General features: G+C 46.4%; 1 long non-coding RNA gene across 1 annotated transcript; it reads left to right on the top strand.

The window, feature by feature from the left end:
- Positions 1-17,839: 17,839 nt before the first annotated feature.
- LOC144102056 (uncharacterized) lies at positions 17,840-21,683 on the top strand. Its single transcript, XR_013308160.1, has 3 exons — positions 17,840-17,928; positions 20,408-20,509; positions 21,580-21,683. It is a non-coding gene; the product is annotated as an uncharacterized LOC144102056 (long non-coding RNA).
- Positions 21,684-22,254: the final 571 nt, after the last annotated feature.

Here is a 22,254-nt window from a genome sequence, read left to right as displayed (position 1 = left end):
CAAAAAGTGTCGATGAGTGAAGAAAAGAGAGACGAAGAGGGGTAACGAGAAACGAGGAGGCATCGATGCTTTCTCATTCCTTCATTGCGGGTGCCTGCACTGACCTCAGACGTTATTGTATACTTGTGCTATCGAAGACACATCATGAAGAGAGCGAGTGAAGACGCTGCGCACGCTTTTTGGGCGATGTTGCATTTAGAACGCGTCAGTGCGTAGGAATGAAAACTTTTCTCGTATTAAGTTTTGAGGAAAAGTCATTAGCCTAAGCGTAATTTTACCGAGCTATATTCTGCGACCTATTCTTGGTAAGTGGAAAACTTTTACAGGTTGAGTGGAAGTTCCAACCAGCCTAGGAAATCGGCTGAAAGAGGCTGAGTGAAGAGGCTTAAATGATCGCCGGGGATAGGTTGATTGAGCCCATCAATCAGCGGAAGCTTTATTTGCAACCAACATTGCTAGTATGCGGTCCAATACAAAACGAGATATTTTGGCAACAGCAATAGGAAATGTCTGAACAAAGATTTCTGCAATATACAAATAGCGAAATCTCACAATAAAATAATCTGGTGTCCGATCGAATATAAAACGAAGCATCTGGGCAACCGCGTCAGGAAAGTGCATACCAACACGTCAACCACGCTTGCACAGTTGTTATGGGACTCGGCTCCTGACCCGTAGGACGAGGGTTCGATCCTGGCCGCGGAGGCCGAATTTCAGTTGGGGCGAAATTGTAGAGGACCGTCTACTGGGCGCTGTCAGCGCGCATTAATGAACCCCAGGTGGTCGATATTTCCAGAGCCCTTCACCAGAGCGTCCCTTATAGCCATTGCCGCTTTGAGGCGTTGGATTCCGTAGACCAAACATCCAATTATGCAAAAAACTCTCTTCAATGGCGCCGCACTGTCCCGGATTATGATTGGGCTGGCTGTGTTTGGTCGAGACACCTCGTTTTTCAAATACTGGGCTTTCTGATGGGTGAAAATTTGATTCGGAATTCTCCAAGCTGTTCTGCAGAGGAGTTCACGTTTCGTGAAACGCGTTCTGTTTAATGGTGAAGCGGTTTCCGTAACGACCGTTACAGAAACCAGACTCAGCCAAAGCACCTGATGCCACCGATCACTGCTGCCTCCGTTACCTATACCTTCCGCGTTCCATTTCATAGCTCGCGTTCTGCCCGTGGCGAATGGCGTGAGGACTAGCTGCTTCTCTAGGCGTGGTGTCCGAGTTGTCGATTCTTACCTGGCGGAAAATGCTTTAACACAGAAGGTTTATGGTTCAGGCTTGTGATTTTTACTGCAAGTTAAGGAGGACATATTTATCATTTTTTAAACACAGTTTTATTGTAGATATGAAGATATTTGCTGAAGTATATCAACACAATAGCGTTAGAAGCTCGAGTCGCAGAAAATCTAACGCGGGGTCGCCGCTTTCCGAGAGCGAAATATCCCCTAAAAACCCCCCAAAATCCTCAGATGAGCAACCTTGGAGGTAGGTGGGCCAGCTAGGTCACGTGATCTTGTGGCGTCCATCATAACCTACCCACCCGGATTGTGAGCAAGCTGTCCACCGTGCAGGTGGCATTTAAATAATGATCGAGAAGAGCAACCTGGACTATACAAGGCCTACCGCTGGGAGTACGTCTCATCGCAGGGCAGTGGCACATCGCTTAACCATTGCACCACTGCACCAGGTGGGGTATTAGGACAACCATGGATCTACGAATGTAAAGCGGAGAACGACTTTGTGCATATACAGTATATATAGGAATTAACTCATTATGCTATAGTGTTATAAGGTGCAGCTTAAGTGTCCCCTCTAATTTTCTCTGCCGTTTGCGCCTTGCACTCTTCCCACAGGAGCCGGTCGCGGGCCAGCTCGCTGAATGACGGGCAATCGTGGCCAGCTTCACTGGCTGAAGTGCGTCTGTCTCGTGGGTGCCGGCAGTCTCCCCGAAGCCCACAGCTGACCTGCAGGGGTGAGGATCACTTTCTATTCGAAAATAAGTATAAATATCATCACCAGCCATATTTATGCCCAGTTTTGTGGTCGCCGTCCTCAACTTTTCCCCTAAAAGCTACTAAGTAGACAATATTCTCGAGTCGATCCCTAAAACAAACCTCCTTGACCATCCCCATTCTCTGATAAACTAGGACCACACGGTCCTTTTCGCTCGTGTCTTCAAGAACTAGAATATCGTGATTTGTATTTTTTCTCGACAATAATTTTTTTACTTTTCATGTCATTGTCATTGTCACAGTTATAAAGCATTGTCACAGAAATAAATTATAAGAAAAAATAGCATACAAATTCCGTACAGGTTACCCTACAAAGTGCTTTCATCACAGGTTATTTAGAGCGAGGAGCAATTATAAATATTTTAACTCTGAATAAGTTACTGAATAGGGATTGCCTAGAAAACAGCAGCCATTTAGAGGCGTGCTCAGAGTGGCGCGTCGCGAAGACTGCGCCCTGCCTTAACTGGGGATACGGAAATACATGATGACCGGCGAGCCGCCCAGCGGTTCGCTATCACTGTGAGGTGAATGAACTGGTATCTATAACCTTGCATGAAGCCACTTGAGCAGAACAGATTGCGACTCGTATGTAGCGCAGTAAAAGTCAAGTCAACGGGCGGCAGCGCCAAGAATATAGCTGGTGGCTTGTTTGCTGCACACGATCGCAGCTATATTAGCAAGCCTGTCAGTGGGTGGCCGTGATAGACACTGTGACCACGCATACAGGGACACAGGAAAATAACTGAATTTCCCTGCGTCGAACGTTCACCGCGTTCTTATGAGAAAAGGGCCGTTAAACAGAAATTACAACTTGAAATTTTTCCTGCGACTGGCTGATTTCACATGTGAACTGCATAATATCGTTTATTTGGTTTGGGACCAAAGTTTTCACTTATCACGGAGTTCTGCCTCTTGCCGACGGTAGGAGTTTGAATCAAACAGGGTGGGATATGTGTTTCGGTTTTGAATTCCAATTTCTTGCAAAAGCAGTTGTGTCCCGTTGATATGAACACTGATTCAAGACTAAAACTGCACATAAAGCCAATTGTTCTTATTAACCTTTTAAACAGGGCACTATAAAGCATTGCTACAGAAACTGAAATTCCTATTGAAACTTCACATATTCTTTCAAAATCTACCGTGACAAAGTTGCAGGCACATTTAAAAGAATTAAGCATGGTTTTCCCCCCGCTCCATTAGTCGAACATTGGCGGTTCGCATAGCCAAAATGCTAATATAGCATGAAACAAAGTGCAGCGTGAATTTCATACTCTTGCTTTGTGAAGACAGCTTTATAGCTGCCTGCAATAACTTCTTGAATTGTAAACCGCCAATTATAGGGAAGCACTGTGCTTGAATGATTTCTTTCTCGCCGCTTGATGTGAAATTTACACTTCTTTAGAGGCCATGCTAGGCAGAGAAAGCATTTTTTTACCGACGGCTGTTATTTCATAGCTATGATACGTACAGAACGAAGTGACACCTCTGTTTATACCTCTGTTTCATAATCACGTCGCCGACCTGTAGACTTGCCATATGCTGCATTAGTTGTCTTCAGGCGGGTTGCGCGCTTGTGGCAGAAGGGACGGTGGGCGACCTCACCATCACGAGTTCGAATCGCAGTCAGGAATATTTATTTTATTTATTTATTTCACTCGCAAACCGACAAAACATCGCAAACCGACTAAAAATCGCAACATCTTGCTCGCGGTTTACCAATAGGAATAGTGGTTTCGCACAAATAAATGTTTTCAGTTTCTTTTCTGAGTGTCTAACTCACTTATTACATGATGGTATGTTTCTGTTAAAGAAGGTTGTTGTAAGCCTCCTAGTTTTGCTTTGCCTTTCTTAATGTATTTTCTCTCTCTCTCGTTAGTTCCTTCATGATCTTTTTTTCGTGTCATCCTCACTTTCCGAACTTCTGCTCCTTCCCTGCAGTGAGTGTTGAGGAGAGTAGGATAGAACGGCTGCGTCGAGGTTTGAGGCAGAGAAGTAACTTTGAAGGCAACATTTTTATTGCAGTTCTTGCAATTTTCAGTAGGCCCATACATCACAATCAGCAGAGCGTACTGCAAGGGGTGAATAGTCAGGTGTGCTGACAAGACCCGTAACGTGAAGTGGGGCGACACCTCACCCTGTAGGTTGGGAACTATGTCGATATAGCACTAATTTTGGTCCTGAAACTCCGGCCGCGTACATAGTTAACCTATTCCCGAGGAGTCGATGTGATAACTGCGGCGCAGTATCATTGCAGACTCTCTTCCATGGCCACCGTATATTTAAACGTAAACAAGCAATTAAAGGTTATCTCTTTCATTGGCAGGACACGAATGAGCGTGAATTTAGGATTCAGTGTGATTAAAGTACTGCTGTTGATGTGTCGGCACTCTTTCAACTCTGCCTGTCTTTTCGCGTGCAGCTCCATTTAGCTGGATCTCGTCGCAGACGTCGTGATGGCTTTACGCTGGAGGCTATCCGCACGAATGCCAGCTCTGCCAACGAGTCGTCGGGTGAGTAGTTCTCAGCAAGCAGCAGCCCTCTATTAGCTTTTGGAAGTACTGGGGATGAAAGTTCTGTATTTGCGATTAAGTGGCTGATGCTAATATCTCCGAAATGTGGGTAATGCCAGCCAGTGTTGGCAAGGTCTGCACTGCTTGTTGGCTCTGGCTCCTTTTTCGCGACCCCATTTGCTTTATCTTTACTGTTCTAGGTCAGCGTGATGTTGTTTTCTTTGAACAATCTTTTCAGGGCATTGGCTAGAATGCAGTGAAATTATTTCTACAGATTAGCTGGGTTTGACACCTGCTCGTTTTTTGTGAAGTGCTAAAAGCTGACTACATCTAGTACAACGCATTGTAGCTTCAAGCTAGGCTTCGGCGTTTGGATGGGTACATTCCCGGCGCGTTTCCTGGAAGGGTTCGATGGCATTTGCTGCGAAGAATTGGAATTAGTATTTTTTGTATTTTCAGCCTAAACAAATGTCTCGCTCCTAATGCAGCTTGGCGCCTTACATCGAAACTCCAGGCGTTGTGAAGGGGACATCAGACATCCATGGCCATTCTTCATTAAACTTGCAAAGCTCAGGCATCGACCTCTGGAAGTAGTATTTGTCAGAAGTGTACATCCCAGGGGAGGTCTGCTTCTGAGCACTACAGCGCAGCTGCTCTTGCAATCTCAGGTGCATTAGTCTTAAAAACTTGAGATGAACTTAACTCCTTAGCTCTCCTAATCTTAGCAGCATCAAATGTGCTAAACATCTCCACTTCGCTGCTTGGGGTAAACGACTTGGGCGGTATATATTTTTCACAAGGACTGTACGTGGTGACTTGTGCATCGCGTGGTTGCATGGGATGAATGAGAGAGAGAGGAAGACATGTCCCAATGAAGTTGAAGTCACTTGTCGAATGGGTTGTGCAGTAACCACTAGTGGTGCACGGCGCTCGCATTCTCAGTTGCCTTGTGAGCGCCACACGAATGGTTAGCGCAGATACTTTAGACATTCAGGCCTGCGTAGCATTCGATCAGCTTATTGAGGAAATGAAATGGCCGTCACCCCACCCACTGGGTGCAAAACACGGACTGACAAATGAACTATTTCCTTCGTTAAATGGAAGAGGACGGGCGTGCGACCGTCCCGTAGCCGCATTTAAACAAAAGATTTGTGGACACATCTCGAAAGCTGTCACACCAACGGCGTAGCACATGGTGATGGGTTCATTGTAAAGAAGCACCCGCTTCTGATGGAGTACAAATTATGTGGCCCTACTCCGTGGACAGTTTGGCATTGCGTCAGAATGCAATCGTTGCTGAGAGGGATTCAGCGCCAGCCACTATGCAGAGCTCTTATAGGCGAAGTGTCTCAAACACGTCAATGAACTCCCTGGAACCAGCCGCCGCGGTGGCTGAGTGGTTATGGCGCTCGGCTGCTGGCCCGAAAGACGCGGGTTCGATCCCGGCCGTGGCGGTCGAATTTCGATGGAGGCGAAATTCTAGAGGCCCGTGTACTGTGCGATGTCAGTGCACGTTAAAGAACCCCAGGTGGTCGAAATTCCCGGAGCCCTTCACTACGGCGTCTCTCATAGCCTGAGTCGCTTTGGGACGTTAAACCCCCATAAACCAAACCAACTCCCTGGAACCAGACTTTTCGTGACATGTCGTTTGGAATGCTATTTGGGAATGACTAGCGGATTCGTTCGCCCTCGCTCTCTCACCACTTTCATTTCTGAGCTTTCGACAAAATTTCTCTTGCGGAACTTGGTCCTATGAACGTTAAAGCCAAGTTAAAATAGTTTTCTGAGAAATCGAGGTTGAAAAATTCGAACCTACGTAGCTTGCGGGAAAAGCAAGCAAAGTGTTTTTGCACTAGCATTTAAAATGGTGACGCAATCGTAGATTAAATCCGCAACGATGTTCAGGCTTCTCACGGCATTATGAAGTTTGAAGAATCTCGTCGTTACGTCGTTTTTGCCGAAATGTCACATGTCCGCTATCTTCTACCACATCCTGCTGTGCATCTTCCAACGCCACCAAATAATGCGGCGTGAGCTTCCCCTTGGAAGCCATTGGTTTTCTTCCATGCAACAACCGTTTCTTCCCTGGAAATTTAGCGCCGTTGTACGTGACGTCATTATCGGACTCTCTGTTTCTTCCCTGGAAATTTAGCGCCGTTGTACGTGACGTCATTATCGGACTCTCTGGCAGTCGCTGTGCATTGCAGAAGAACCTCATCTCCAACGCCGCACTATTCGTCGATTATGTCGCGATTTCAAAAAGTGGGGCAAAACGATTTCACAGTTTATTTCGCAGGACCCTCAGCCCTTTTAAATTCATCGCATTCTAGAGCGTCTTCAGATACCTTTAAAATAATAATTTCGGTGACTCTGCTCTGCATATGAGCTACGCTTGCATTTTGCGACTTCAGTAGAGGTTAAAGAACCGCAGCTGGTCGAAATTTCCGGAGCTCTCCGCTACGGCATCCATCATAGCCTGAGTCGCTTTGAGACGTAACCCCTCCCACACTCATGCTGAAGGCAGTGATGAGTTTCATGCACATTGCTTACGTGTGCCATCCGTCGACGTTAGGCATTAACACCACGTAACTCAAGAGGGATAGATGAATTTCCTTCACCGGTGCAAAATGAGATGTCTGTTCCTGTGTCGTAGTGGCACTCTCTACCGACCAATAAAATCATTGGACAGCACCCAATATTAAAAACAACCGCTCTAATTTCTATCGGAAGTGCTGCTTGCCGTCGCAATTAAGAGCGCTTTTGAGAATTTATAGGGTTCTGTGCGCACAGTGTACAAATGTACATTTCTTGTGTTCTTCCATGTGTGCCATTCTGTGCTTAATTTTTTGATGTCATGCATTTGGGCTTAGTCTCGCAATTGTTTCGAGAACTGGAGATTCATGGAATCACTAGATATCCTCATGATAATTTTAAAATAACCTGCGGCCTTTGTATGTCACCTTGATAGCCCTGAACTTGGCGGGCTACTCTATAGCGTCATTTTTACTCGGAATTGGGTCAGTGAGAGATTGAAGACGTCTGCAACTGAAGGCAGAGGTTTTTCATCCAGGATCCTACATATGAGAGGCAGCTGAAAAGGGTGTGTTCAGTGTTCCTAAGGATTCAGCACTGCACTCAGAAGAAACAGCCGCGATGGTTCCACCGGCTGCTTTAGTACCTGTTGAAACAATGGACGTTGAATATGTTGCTCGTGCCGAAAACTAAAATTGGAAGTGTTCTATTTCGGAAGTAGTGAACACGAGAGGCTGCGAAGCCTCTCTTACGTGTAACATGTATCAGAGGAGTACAAGAGAAATACAATGGCCACATGCAGTTCAATGTCGGCCCTTACGGGTCTGTGTTGCCGCCGAAAATTTGAGGGGAGATTCAGGGCAGTATTCCCTAGGATAAGAAACTCTTCTAGCCTAAAATATATCCGGAATATTTAAGGTAAGAAGTTAAAACAAAAATGCCCCTCTAGAACCTGCAGTGAATTTTTTCAGAGATAAAGAAAAAAAGTCACCTTTCAATACTAGTTCTTATGAACTTCTTCGGGCTGCGTCAGGAACAACGGATCGCATACTGCATGAATGCTGACGTCATTTTCAAAAAAGATTTTCCAGCGAAAGTACTAATAAATTTCTCAACAAAAGAGATTTTCACGTGGAAGTGTTAGACCTTCCGTGGTGGCTCAGTGGTTAGGGCGATCGGCTAATGATCTGGAGTTCCCGAGTTCGAGCCGGACCGCGGAGGCCACGTTCCCATGGAGACGAAATGCTAAGGCGCCAGTGTGCAGTATAATAATAATAATAATGTTTTTTTGGGAGGAAAGGAATTGCCGCAGTATCTGTCTCATATATCGTTGGACACCTGAACCGCGCTGTAAGGAAGGGATAAAGGAGGGAGTCTAAGAAGAAAGGAAGAAGTGCCGTAGTGGAGGGTTCCGGAATAATTTCGACCACCTGGGGATCTTTAACGTGCACTGACATCGCACAGTACACGGGCGCCTTAGCGTTTTTCCTCCATAAAAATGCAGCCTCCACTGTCGGGTTCAAACCCGGGAAGTCCGGATCAGTAGTCGAGCACCTCCTTAACCACTGAGCCACTGCGGCGGGTGCAATATGATGTCAGTGCACGTTAAAGGTCCCAGGAGGCTGGAAATATTCGGGACGCCTCCACTACGCACCGTTTTTTCCATTCTTCTCTCACTCCCTCTTTAATCTCTTTCCTTCTGGCGCAGTTCCTGTGTCCACCCCCATTGAGACAAACGCTGCGCCATTTCTTTTCCATAAAAAACAATTTTCACGCAGAAGTACTACCTGAAAGTAATAGGAAAGGGATATTTCTGCTTATATGTACAGTGTGGCGTCCACTCTTGCGGCCTTTGAGTCGAATTTATTCCGGAGCTCTCCACTAGGGCACCTCTTCCTTCCTTTATCCTTTCACTCCCTCCATTATCCTTTCTATAGCAATGCTTTTCAGGTTTCCGTGGATATTTGAGACAAATTCTGCGCCTTTTCTTTTCCCCAGAAACCATTTTTCTCTGTTACAAGCGGCGGTGCCGGCGAGCGCGCGTAGGTGCGCTTCTGTTTGGCAAGTCACGAGGTTTGCTCGCGCTCCTCCGCGTCAGGGTCCGACCCGCATCAAGATAGGTCTTGGGAGACATGCAGTAATGGAGCTTTTGCTCTAAAACCAAGCTTTCGCACAATGTTTCGTGTTGGAAACAATAAACCGGGAGCCATTTCTCTTTAACCCAGGGCACATGAATCTGATCACAACAGGTAGTGGCTTTCTTTGTAAAGAATCGTCGCAATAACACTCTCAGATATCGGTGGACGTCTTAACCGGGCCGTGTAGGAATGAGGGAAGGCGAGAAGATTGGCCTGAATTAAGAAAGAGAGAAGCAAGTGCCGTAGAGGAGTGCATCGATATAATTTCGGCCACCTAGGGATCTCTAGCGCGCATCGACATGTGTTTTTATGCCCTGCCTAATATCATTGAATGGGATGGGTGTGGTTGGCATTGAAGGAGAGGGGTGCACAGCCCTTTAAGTTTCTCAATTGAAAGCATTACCGCAAAGCCGCTGTGCGTAGAAGCGAGGTTAAAAAGGACAGATTAGAGCAACTGACATCGCAGACGAGACAGGAAAAATGAAAACGGATATTTTTCAAGAAAGAAAATAATGCTGTAACTGTCTAAAATCTCGGTGGACAATTGAACCCCAGAATCCAGCCGTCACGTCTCTATTAATGGTTCCGACCATTAGGAAATGACCTAAGTAAACATGTACGTGTTATACGGTTATGGTGAAAGCTTAATCTGAAGCAGTGGAATTTGGGACATGCAGGTCCTTGGGGCCCCCGCACGGCCCCACTGCACTCAAATCTTCATGTCTCGGAGGCTAATGACGCTGGCAGCTTGGCCTGCGGCGATGACTTGCTTGGCCGGGTCCTCGGAGCGCGGTAGAGTCTCCCAAGCCTCCCAATTGCTCATCATCATCATGATAATCATCATCCTCGGGCTAAAGCGCTGGCAGCCACGTTTCCGTGATTCCCGGAGTTGGCAGGCACCCATGTGACCTCCATGTGCTGGGGCGAGTGTGCAGCGAGAGAGTTCAGCATGCGAAATGCAGGGACGTGAACTCTCCCGTGAACAAAATTTAGTATCCCTGTTTTAGATTGACAGTATATACCGGGCCTCCATGTCTTTGATGGACAGGGCAACGGCGGCCTCTTCAGTCTCCTCCGAAGTGGCAGGTGGGGTATCGTGTGGGATATGCTACAACCGCTTCCTCGCCTGTGCATGCGATTGTGTGCTATATCTGAGGACATTGTGCGAGTTTGGGTCTGTACCTCTCCACGGCACAGTTTGATTGGCTGCACCAGCCAGAACCTGGCTGTTCTTCGTGGCATTTGTCAGAAACCTACACTAAGTACGGTTCCCGCCTTTTTTCAGCTATCCTCCCCTTTATACAGGGAAAAGAAATTTCGCCGTTTGGTCTCACAAGTTTTCGAATTTCGAACGCAGCCGCCGGTGTGCCGAAGGGGTGCAGTTTCTTCGTTGTCATGAAAACAACCGAAGAACTCACCTTTTTTCCCAGGCCGTCCAGCTGCCCACTTGTGCTCTGCACGGCCCAATACGGTGAACTTGTCCAGACTGACAGGGATCTACAGACAAGCTGCAGTAAGGCAATTATCAAGGGTAAATACCTGTTTTTTTCTTCATATACTGAAGAGCGGGTGCGTAGTATATCATTTACATGGGAAACTTGCCGTTTGTTTGTGGTGCAAAGTATCCGGAAATGATCGCCAACGCCTGGCGAAATTAGGACGCGCTCCTATTAATAATAACCAGAGATTACTGGCATCACCTCCGAGAAAGCATGAAATCGCCAATACGATAAAAAAAGAGACAGCTTCTGAAGAGTGGCTGCATCAAGTTGTGTTAACACTTTCTTAGACATTTTTGTGCCTTCCTTTCTGAGTAAGTGACAAAGATGAAGTGTTCGGAGTTGCTCTACTAATATATTGTCCTTCATTGGGCCAATGGTGATTGTTCGCTTTTAATTTGATGCTGGCTGCAATGTTAATAGTGGAGAACATTTTTACAAACCGAGCAACAATGTGCCCCTGAAGCCTACCAGAAGCATCCTTCGAGAATGAAAGAAACTTCCTCATTCATCAAGTTGAACTGTGCATGCGAGACATTTTGAAGGTGACGTTTAAAAGAGAAATATGCTGAAAACTGACAAAAATAATGAAGGAATGTCTTTTGTTATATGATTTTTTGATGACTAATGCGGGAATTTTAAATTTTCTTGTATCTACTTCACTAGAACCGCAGCGCAGTCCGCGGTACCGCCGGAAAGGCGCAATTTGAGCACTATTTACGTAGTTCAGGCGTGTGCAGCACAGATGCACAGCCAGTCATACGAAAAAGAGTGCGTTCCAAAGGGGGTTTCACTGATACTTGTTGCTTTTACTTCCTCTAAATGAACAGAAATTCAGCTTGAACTCTGCGTGAATTTTTCTGCAGAAAGCTTTTTAAGTCTTCTCCCATGCTTGCTGGATACGACATAGCTCATACCGCAAGCTAAAAAGGCGACGATATCAGGGATCAACTTGTCGAAAAACCCGCAGTGCGGGAGAGGGAGTGGAGAGCATTCCTCTTACGGACTGTCCTACCGACAAGAGCAAAGCAAAAAATACGCAGTGTCAAGCTTCCCTCCCAGGAGTTTCCCCAATTGGTTCAATTTTATAGCGAGAGCTATTTTACGGAGTATGGCTCGAGCAGCGCTTCAGTCAAACCCGAATTCACAGCTAGCCCAGGACCCGAGCTAACTAAAGTTCGTCCTTTTTAGGCTCGAGCTTAAAAAAAACAGAGGACTGAGATAACACAGCACTAAGGAGAACAGGAAGTCTGATTTTTCGCAAAAATTATTTCGCCTGGCCTTGCCCGAAAGACACCGCACTGCTTAGGGCAAGAAAAAAGCGAAATTGCTACCCGGATTTGGCTTTGCCACCTGAAAGCCCTCATGCGGCTCATGCATAAGGTGAATTCACATTTATTTCTGTTAGTGGTATTGCCGTAAAAAATATCTGTATACCGAAAACGAGCATAGCAGTCAGAAAGTCGTCACCGCAGAGGAGACCCTCTCACCTTGCCGTGCCTGTGCGGTTTTAGTCGGGAAGCCTTCCGGCATGCGTGCGCAGAGCAACGGCCATCTATGCACGAGTGCAAACTGCCTCTCTGGGCTTGGTAGCAGACATATAGAAATATGGGAGAAAATGTATGATTCGCGCGTGCCTCAAGGAATGGTTGTGGCGTACGCTTACTTCTAACTGCAACCGTAAACGAGGTTATGGGCTTCATCCGGGCTATGAGCACCCGGACGTGGACAGCTCACTAGTGCTTATGGGTGGCATTAACAGCGAAGCAACGAATGAGCGCTTTGAAGAAGAGATGCGGGAGTTCAGCAACTAGCTCGCTTTGGACGCAGCAGCTTGGACGACAGGCCAGGAAGACGTGTACTGACTCACTGTTTAACCCTCACAGCGATGCATGATACTTGGAGGCGGCAGTGCGCAGTTCAGCTACCACAAGGCCGTAATTATGCACAGCGTGGAGCAATACATAAGAAAAAAGTTGCGAAATTTTGACCCACCGCTGTGGCTCAGTGTTAGGACGCGCGGCTATTTAGTCGAGTTCCCGGGTTAGAACCCTGGCGCGGCTGCCGCGTTTCGATGGAGGCGAAAATAAAATACGTCCGTATTTTATGCGAGTCAGTGCGCGTTAAAGATCATCAGGTGGTCGAAATTATTCCGGAGCCCTGTACTATGGCACCCCTTTCTCTTTATCTTCTTACATTCCCACCATCCTTCCTTACTGTAACGGCGCTGTTCGGGTGCCAGCTGAGGTGCGAAACAGATACCGCGCCTTTTCCTTTCCTCAGAACCAATTCTCAATGTTTTTCCTGCCTTTCAATGTACTTGCTAGTGCATAGCGCGCCAGTTTTGACTGTACCTGTTCTGGGCTGTGTAAAGAATAAGCCAATGCTGTGGGGTATTGTGCGCAGTTAACCGGCTGTCGCCGGTGATTTATGCGATGAGCAACAAAGCTTAGCACTGTGTCATTTTGAGTGATTAACTTTTTATTTGAACCAGATCCCGAACTTATTCAGGTGCCTCTTCCACAATTGAACACCGAGCAACTACTGGTAGACCCATTTTCGCTACTGGTGGTCCCAGCTTCGCCACTGGTAGAGCCTGCTTTGCTACTGGTGAACCCAGTTTCGCTACTGGTGGCCCCAGCTTCCCTACTGGCGGACCCAGCTTCGCTACTGGTGGGTGTTCCATAGTTACGGATCAAGTGATGACGAAGTGAGGAAGTACAGTGTCTAACTGGCATGTCTATTCTGGAAAGAACTTAGCTTTCAGGTCGTTCAACCGGCAATGAAGTGTCCATCATTCATTTTGCAAACACATGCCTCCACCCTGGGCAGTATTGAATCATTTGCACCGAGGACCCAATTCCCAAGTTAAAGAACCCAGGCTGGTGAAATTTCCAGAGCCCTTCACTACGACGTTTCTCATAGCCTGACTGAATTTGCAACGTTAAGCCCACATAAACAATAAAGAAGGAAGTCGATTCCCAGCAAGTTTGAACGCCAGGTGATGCCTTCGGTTCGTAGTAAAAATGTATTGCGCGTTTATTCTCACATTCTCAAACATGATTCCATGGGGACTAGGTTGTGGACGACCAAATATGGGCTTCCTGTTCCAACTGAAATTGCTTACCGCTGTCACTGTCGTCACCCGACTTTAAGTCGTGTATAGTGATAATCCTATACATCATTTTTAAAAGGGACCGTCTTCTATGTCCTGTTAATTAGTTGCTTTTCTAAATAATCATCTTTGTATTATTTTGCTTTTTACTCCTATCTCTCTCTTCTCGTCATTGGTTCTAGGTGAGTTTGCTGGTGAATCTATTGAAAACAATTTTTTCTGCTAGTAAAATTTCACACTGCTAATTTCATATTTTCTTTGGAAGGGATCTGTTTGGGCGGCAATAGAAAGACAAGAAGGCTAGCGATATTGATAGACAAGATTTTCTTGTCGCCGGATACCAACTCTTATCAAAGTTGATTTTTCTGTGGTCTTGCGTTCTGGGGTTACATAAACGTAGCTTTTTTCATACGACAGTCTTAAAAGACCCGCTTGTCCATCTGTTCACCCATCGCTGTGGATTTTTCCCTCTAGCACTCGCCTGCTAAGCCTGAACTCAATGCTTCGAATTGCTGCCTCAGCAGAAGCGTTTCTTTAAGGCGAATTTGGGCCTAAATAATGCTCGAAATAATCCTGGAGCTGCCCATTACGACGCCACTATACCCGAAGTGCTGCTTTGGGACGTTATGCATTATGTATATAAAATCTTTCCACCCCTTCTTCCTGCTCTTCCCTTCTCCCTAATTTTCCTGGCTTTTGCACTTAGCCTGGTCAATTAGGTAGCCCCCGGCCTGAGCCCCTTCTTGGACACCCTAATAAGCGGCTCGCGGTACATCCCTATGGGCACTGAACATTCCTTGGACGTCCTGAAGACGCCCTGAAGACATCCTGAACGTCCACAGGACGTCCAAGAGAGGTTCAGTGACCATTGGGTGCAGCCGATGTTACGCAACACTGTGCCGAGTCCGGAGCGCGCCATTCCGTGGATAACCGGCGAGTACCGCATCTGCGCTTCTGCAATCGCCACATTCTTTATTTGAACATACTGTATAATGCCGGCCTACTCGTATACTTTCTTATCCTCTCGCTCCTCTCTTCCCTTCCCTCTTCCTTTCCTTTTGTTCCCGCTAGTCGCAACTGGGGTGCTTCGGTTTTCGATGGCACATGTCACTAATGGCAAAATCTTTTCCTTTTATTGTTATTTTATTAATAACAGCCACTAACAACAAAACCTGGATGGCAGACGCAGGACGGCGCCGCTTGAAGCCTTGATTTGGAATCGCAGTGCAGTGCCACGATCTGAGTGCCGTATACAGTATAGTGCGCGCAAAGGCCGAAAGTCGTCACGTCCAATGAAGGAGGCGACCAGGCCGGAGACTCCCATCGAAAAGTGGATAGCTTGACAAGCGTTGATAATAATCGAGACACTGTTAATGGTTAACGCAAATTTGTGACTGGGCCGTTATACGCCGCGCCTTTTGAAACTCTCCTTTCCGATGCAGGCATCAACATCACAGGACTGTTCCCGCGGTCGATGGCCATGGGATCGCCTAAAATACCTACAACGCGTGCGGGCTTACATGCGGCAGTGAAACCTGTAGCAATCGTCACACTACGTCTACCAGGTGAGTTCTTTCCCTTGTCCAGCTCTTTCCTTTTCCCGGTCCTACGCACGAAGACTTAGTGATTTGTTTTTCTTGCGTACAGCGATTGTCTGTAATTGTGAGTGTAGGTCTGACGCCCCGTAAACCATTTCTGCACGGCGCTTTTTGTGTTCTCTCCGTCCCCTTTTTAAACCGAAAGGTTTACAGGCTATGACGAGAAGATCCTGTCCGCGAAACGTGTCCGCCGCAGTTGTGAAGAACTTAGAAAAGGCAACGCCAAAGGAGTGGTTGTAATCTAAAGACGATGATGTGAGGTTGATGTCGGAAAAACGATTACGTCGATAGAGTTATCCGTTAATTAAATAAAGCCGAAAATGTCCAAAAAGTGGGTGGTGCCAAGGCAACGTGTGGCGCCAAATTTGAAAATGCGAAAGTGTGAGCGGAACCAACGCGTGCCGCCAAATTTGAAAACGATGCGTGGCGCCAAGTTTTAAAACTGAAAATGGGCAATTCCTGGAACTTCATTAAGTAAGACAAAATATTTTGGCAATTTGGAAACTGGATTAATTTAAATCAGTGCCTAATCGAGTAAATGTAAGAAGGGCAAAGTAAGCAAAAACGGTTGATGAGTGAAGCAAAAAGAGACGAAAAGGCGTCAATGCTTTCGCATTCCTTCATTGCGGCTGCCCGCACTGACCTCATACTTTATTGTATACTTGTGCTATCGAAGACACATATCGCGAAGAGAGCGAGTGAAGACACAGAGCGCGCTTTTTAGGCGATGTTGCATTTAGAACGCGTTCGCGCGTAGCAATGAAAAGTTTTTGTACGTATGAAGTTTAGAAGGCAAATCACGAGCCTAAGCGTAATTTTGCCGAGCTATATTCTGCGACCCATTCTGGGCAAGTGGAAATCTATTTCAGGTTGAGAGGAAGCTCGATCAAGCCTAGTAAAGCGCCCGAAAGAGGCTGAGTGAAGCCGGTGAAATGATCGCCGAAGCTACGTTGATTGAGGCCATTATTCAGCGGAAGCTTTATTTGCAACAAACAATGGTATTGTACGGTGCAATACAAAATGAGATATTTTGCAACCGCAATAATAAATGTCTGAACAAAGGTTTCTGCAAAATACAAATAGAGAAATCACACAATAAAATAACCCGGTGTCCGATCGAATATAAAACGAAGCATTTGGGCAACCCCGTCAGGAAAGTGCAAATTAACACGTCTGCCGCGCTGGCATAGTGGTTATGGCGCTCCGCTCCTGACGCGATGGGCGGGGTTCGATCCCAGCCACGGGGGGGAACTTCAGTGGAGGCGGAATTCTAGAGGCCCATGTACTGGACGCTGTCATTGCGCATTAAAGACACCAGGTGGTCGAAATTTCCGGAACCATTCACTACGGCGTCCCTTATAGCCATTGCCGCTTTGAGGCGTTGGATTCCGTAGACCAAACATCCCATTATGCAAATAACTCTCTCTTCAGTTGCGCCGCACTGTGCCGGATTATGATTGGGCTGGCTGTGTTTCGTCGAGACAACTCGTTTCTCAAACACTGGACTTTTTGATGGAAGGAAATTTGATTCGGAATTCTCCAAGCTGTTCTGCAGAGGATTTCACGTTTCCTGGAACGCGTCCTGCGTAATAGTGAAGCGGTTTTCGTAACGACCGTTACAGAAACCAGACTCAGCTGAAGCACCTGATTGTTGTCTCCGATCACTGCCGCCTCCGTTACCTATACCTTCCGCGTTCAATTTCACAGCGCGCGTTCTGCCCGTGGCGATTGGCCTGATTACTAGCTGCTTCTCAAGGCGCGGTGTCCGAGTTCTCACTTCTTACCTGGCAGAAAATGCTTTAATACAGAAGGTTTATGGTGCAGGCTTGTGATTTTTACTGCAAGTTAAGGAGGGCGTGTTTATCACTCTTTTAAGCACAGTTTTATTGTAGCTATGAAGATATTTGTTGAAGTATATGAACACGATTGTGTTGGAACTTCGAGTCGCAGAAAATATGACGCGGGGTCGTCGCTGGCCGAGAGGAAAAAATCCCCGAAAAATCACCAGATGAGCAACCTTGGAGGTAGGTGGGCCAGCTCGGTCACGTGACCTTGTGGCGTCCATCACAACCTGCCCACACGAATTGTGAGCAAGCTGCCCACCATGGCAGGTGGCATTTAAATTAATGATTAATCGATCGGGAAGAGCAACCTGGGCTATACAAGGCCTACCGCTGGGAGTACGTCTCATCGCAGGGCAGTGGCACATCGCTTAACCATTGCACCACTGCGCCAGTAGGGGTATTAGGACAACCAGGGTTCTACGAATGTAAAGTGGAAAACGACCTTCTGCATATACAATGTATATAGGAATTAACTCATTATGCTATTGTGTTATAAGGTGCAGCTTAAGTGTCCCCTCCAGTTTTCTCTGCCGTTTGCGCATTGCGCTCTACCCACAGGAGCCGGTCGCGGGCCAGCTCGCTGAATGACGGGCAATCGTGGCCAGCTACACTGGCTGAAGTGCGTCCGTCTCGTGGGTGCTGGCAGTCTGTCTGAAGGCCACAGTTGAGCAGCAGGGGTGAGGACCACTTTTTATCCGAAAATATGTTTAAACATCATCACTAGACATATTTATGCCTAGTTGTGGGGTCGCGGTAGCTACAGAGTAGGCAATATTCTCGAGTCGATCCCTAAAACAAACCTTCTTGACCATTCCCATTCTCTGATAATCTAGGACGACACAATCCTTATCGTTTGTGACTTCACGAATTAGAATACCATTATTTATATTTTATTTCTCGCCAATATTTTTTGACTTTTCATGTCATTGTCATTGTCACAACAATGAAACATTCTCACACCAATAAAGAATATGAAAGAAGAAATAGTATACATGTTCCGTACAGCTTACCCTACAAAGCGCCTATCCTCACATCTGATTTCAAGTGAGGAGCAAATATGAATATTTTAATTGCCTTAATAAGTTACTGGATAGGGATTGCCTAACAAACAGCAGCCATTTACAGGCGTGCTTACAGTGGCGCGTCGCGAAGACTATGCGCCCTGCCTTAACCGGCTACATGGAAATACATGACGGCCGGCGAGCCGCTCACCCGTTCGCTATCACTGTGAGGTTAACGAACTGGTATATAGAAAGTTGCATGAAGCCGCTTGAACAGAACAGATTGCAACACGTATGTAGCGCAGTAAAAGTCAAGTCAACGGGCGGCACCCCAAGCCTATAGCTGGTGGCTTTTTTGCTTCTCTCGACGGTGCCTATTTTACAGGCATGTAGGTGGACGGCCATTATGGACAGGGTGATCACGCGTGTAGGGACACAGGAAAATAACTGAATTTCCCTGCATCGAATGATCACCGCGTTCTAATGAGAAAAGGCCCGTTAAACAGAAATTAGAACTTTTCAAGTTTTTCCTGCGGCTGGCTGCTTTCACCTGTGAACTGCATACTATCGGTTATTTGGTTAGTTTGGCTGATCACTGAAACGTGGCTTTAAAGTTTTGACTTATCACGCAGTTCTGACCCTTGCCGTCGGTAGGAGTTTGTATCGAGCAGGCTGGGATATATATTTCTGTTTTAAAATTCAATTTTTAGCGAAAGCAGTTGTGTCCAGTTAATAAGGATGCTTTGATTCATGACTACAACTGCCCGTAAAGCCAATCGTTCGTATTAACCTTTTAAACAAGGCACTATAAAGCAATGCTACAGAAACTGATATTTCTATTGAAACTTCACATATTCTTTCAAAATCAACCGCGAGAAAGTTATAGGCAAATTTAAATCAAATCAGCATGATTTTCTCCACGCTCTGTTTGTCGAACATTGGCTGTTCCCATAGCCGAACTGCTAATATAGCATGAAACAAAGTGCAGCGTGAATTTCATAATCTTGCTATGATAAGACAGCTTTATAGCTGCCTGCAATGACTTATTGAATTGTTAACCACATAATATAGGGAATCCACTGTGCTTCACTGTTTTTTTTCTCACCGCTTGAGATGTGGAATTTACACTTCTTCAGAGGAAGGGAAAGCATTTTTTTACCAACGCTTTTATTTCGTAGATATGATACGTGCGGCCTGAAGTGACACACGCATACCTGTGTTTTATGACCACCTAGCCGCCCTGTGCACTTGCCACACGCTGCGCTAGTTGTCTTCAGGCGGGGTGCGCGCTAGGGGGGGTAGGGAGGATGCGGGACCTCACCATCATGGGTTCGAATGCCAGTCACGAATATTTATTATATTTATTTCACTCGCAAGCCGACAAAACATCGCAAACCGACTAAAAATCGCAATATCTTGCTCGCGGTTTACCAATAGGAATAGTTTTTTTCTCACTAATAAATGTTTCCAGTTTTAGTTTCCCAAGTATCTGCCTCACTTTTATATGATGGTGTTGTTTTCTTAATGGGGGTTGTTTTAAGCTCACCTATTTCTGTTGCTTTCCTTTCCTTCTTCTTCTCTCTAATGCCTTTTTTCTCTGTCGTTAATTTTTTTATGATCTTTTTTCCTCTCATCCTCATCTCTCGAACTTCCGCTTCTTCCCTGCAGTGAGTGTTGAAGAGAGAAGGAAAGAAGGGCTGGGTAGAGGTTTGAGGCGGAGGTGGCGTTTTGAAGGCAACATTTTTGTTGTAGTTCGTGCCATGTTCATTAGGCCCATACATCACAATCACCAGTGCGTACTGCCAAGGGTGAAGGGTGAAATTAGTCAGGTGTGCTGGCAAGACCCGTAATCTGGAGTGGGGCGACTCGTCACCCTGCAGGTTATGAGCTATGTCAATATAGCTCTATTTTTGGTCCTGAAACTCCGGCCTCGTACGTAGTTAACCTATTGCGCGAGGGTCGGTGTTATAACTGCAACGCAGCATCTTTGCAGACTGTTCCATGGGCACCGTATGTTTACACGTAAACAAGCAATTAAAGGTTATCTCTTTGTTTGGCAGGACCTCAATAAGCGCGAATTTAGGATTCAGTGTGATTGAAGTACTACTGTAGAGTTGTCGGTACTCTTTCAAATCCGATGTGTTTTCGCATGCAGCTCCTGCTAGCCGGGTTTCTTCGCGGACGTCGTGATGGCTTTACGCTGGAGGCTGCACCCGCGTATCCGCACGGCACGCCACCTCTGCCAACGAGTCGTCGGGTGAGTAGTTCTTAGCAAGCAGCAGCAATCTATTAGTTTCAGGGAGTACAGAGAATGAAAGTTCTGTATTTGCGATTAAGTGGCTGATGCAAATGATGCAAATATCTCCGAAATGTTAGTGTTGCAGTCTGTTTTGGCAGCATCTACACTACTTGGGAGGTACTTAATTTTCACAAAGACTGTACATGGTGACTTGTGCATCGCGTGGTTGAAAAATAACGCGTCACTTGTCGACGTGGTTGTGGAGTTACCACAACTGGTGCTTGGCGCTCGCATTCACAGTTGTGTTGTTAGCGCCACACGAATGGTTAGCGCTGATACATTAGATGTTCAGCCCTGTGTAGCAGGCAGTCAACTTACTTAGCAAATCAAATGGCCATCAACCCACCCACTGGGTGCTAACTACAGACACATAGATCAGTAGTTCCTCCGTTAAAGGGAAAAGCATGCACGCATCAGAGTCCCGTAGCCGTATCTAATACAGATTCATGGACACGTTTCAAAAGCTGTTACGCCACTGGCGTAGCACATGATAGTTGGTTCATTGTAACTCAAGCACCTGCTTTGGATGGAGCAGAGATTTTGTGGCCCTACTCGGCGTACGGTTTGGCAGCGCGTCGGAAAGTAATCCTGGCTGAGTGGGCTTCAGCATCAGCGACAGTGCAAAGCTGTTATGGGTGAAGTCTCTAAAACGCATGTCACTGGACTCTCTGGAGCCACCTCTTAACCTGAAATGACGTTTAAAATGCTTATGGGGACTGAGTATAGCGGATTCGTTCGCCTTTGCTTTTACATCACCTTTATTTCTGAGCTTTCAACAAAGTTTCTCTTGCTGAACTTTGCCCTCCTAACGTTAAATCTAAGCTGAAATAGCTTTCTGATAATTCGAGGTTGTTCATGAATTCGAACCTACGGAGCTTCTAGAAAACGCATGGAAAGTATTTTTGCGCTAGCATTTAAAATGGTGACGCAATCGTCGATTAAATCCGCGACGATGTTCAGGGTTCTTTTCACGCCGGTGGTTAAGTGTGAGGAAACTCGTCGTGATGTCATCTTTGCCGAAATTGCAGGTGTCCGCTGCCTTCTGCCACAAGCTGCTATGCATCTTCCGATTCCGCCAAACAACGCTTCGTGAGCTTCACCTTGGATGGCCTTGGTTCTCTTCCATGCAACAACCGCTTCTTCGCTGGAAACATAGCGCCGTCGTACGTGACGTCATTATCGGACACACTGCCAGTCGCTGTACATTGCAGATAAACCTCAACTCCAACGCCGCTCTATTCGCCGCGATTTCAAAAGGTGGGGCAAAACGGTTTCGCAGGTTATTTCGCAGGAAACTCAGCCCTTTTAAATTCATCGCATTTTAAAACGTCTTCAATTGCCCTTTAAATAATAATTTGCATCACTGTGCTCTGCATATGAGCTATGCTTGTACTGTGCGACTTCAGTGGACATTAAAGAAGCCCAGCTGGTGAAAATTTACGGAGCCCTTTACTACGGCATCCCTCATAGCTGGAGTCGCTTTGGGACCTAACCCCCCCTCCCACCCTCACACACATCCATGCTGAAGGCAGTGAGGAGTTTCATGCACGCCGCTTACTTGTGCATCCGTCGACATCAGCAATAAACACCACGTAACTCAACAGGGATGGATGAATTTCCTTCTCCGGTGCCAAATCAAATAGCAGTTCCTGTGTCACAACAGCTGCCCTCTACCGACCAGTAAAATCAGTAGACAGCACCCA

Source organism: Amblyomma americanum, chromosome 8 (assembly GCF_052857255.1).
Source record: "Amblyomma americanum isolate KBUSLIRL-KWMA chromosome 8, ASM5285725v1, whole genome shotgun sequence".
NCBI classification, from domain to species: Eukaryota; Metazoa; Arthropoda; class Arachnida; order Ixodida; family Ixodidae; genus Amblyomma; species Amblyomma americanum.
This window is presented reverse-complemented; position numbering and strand designations above follow the sequence as displayed.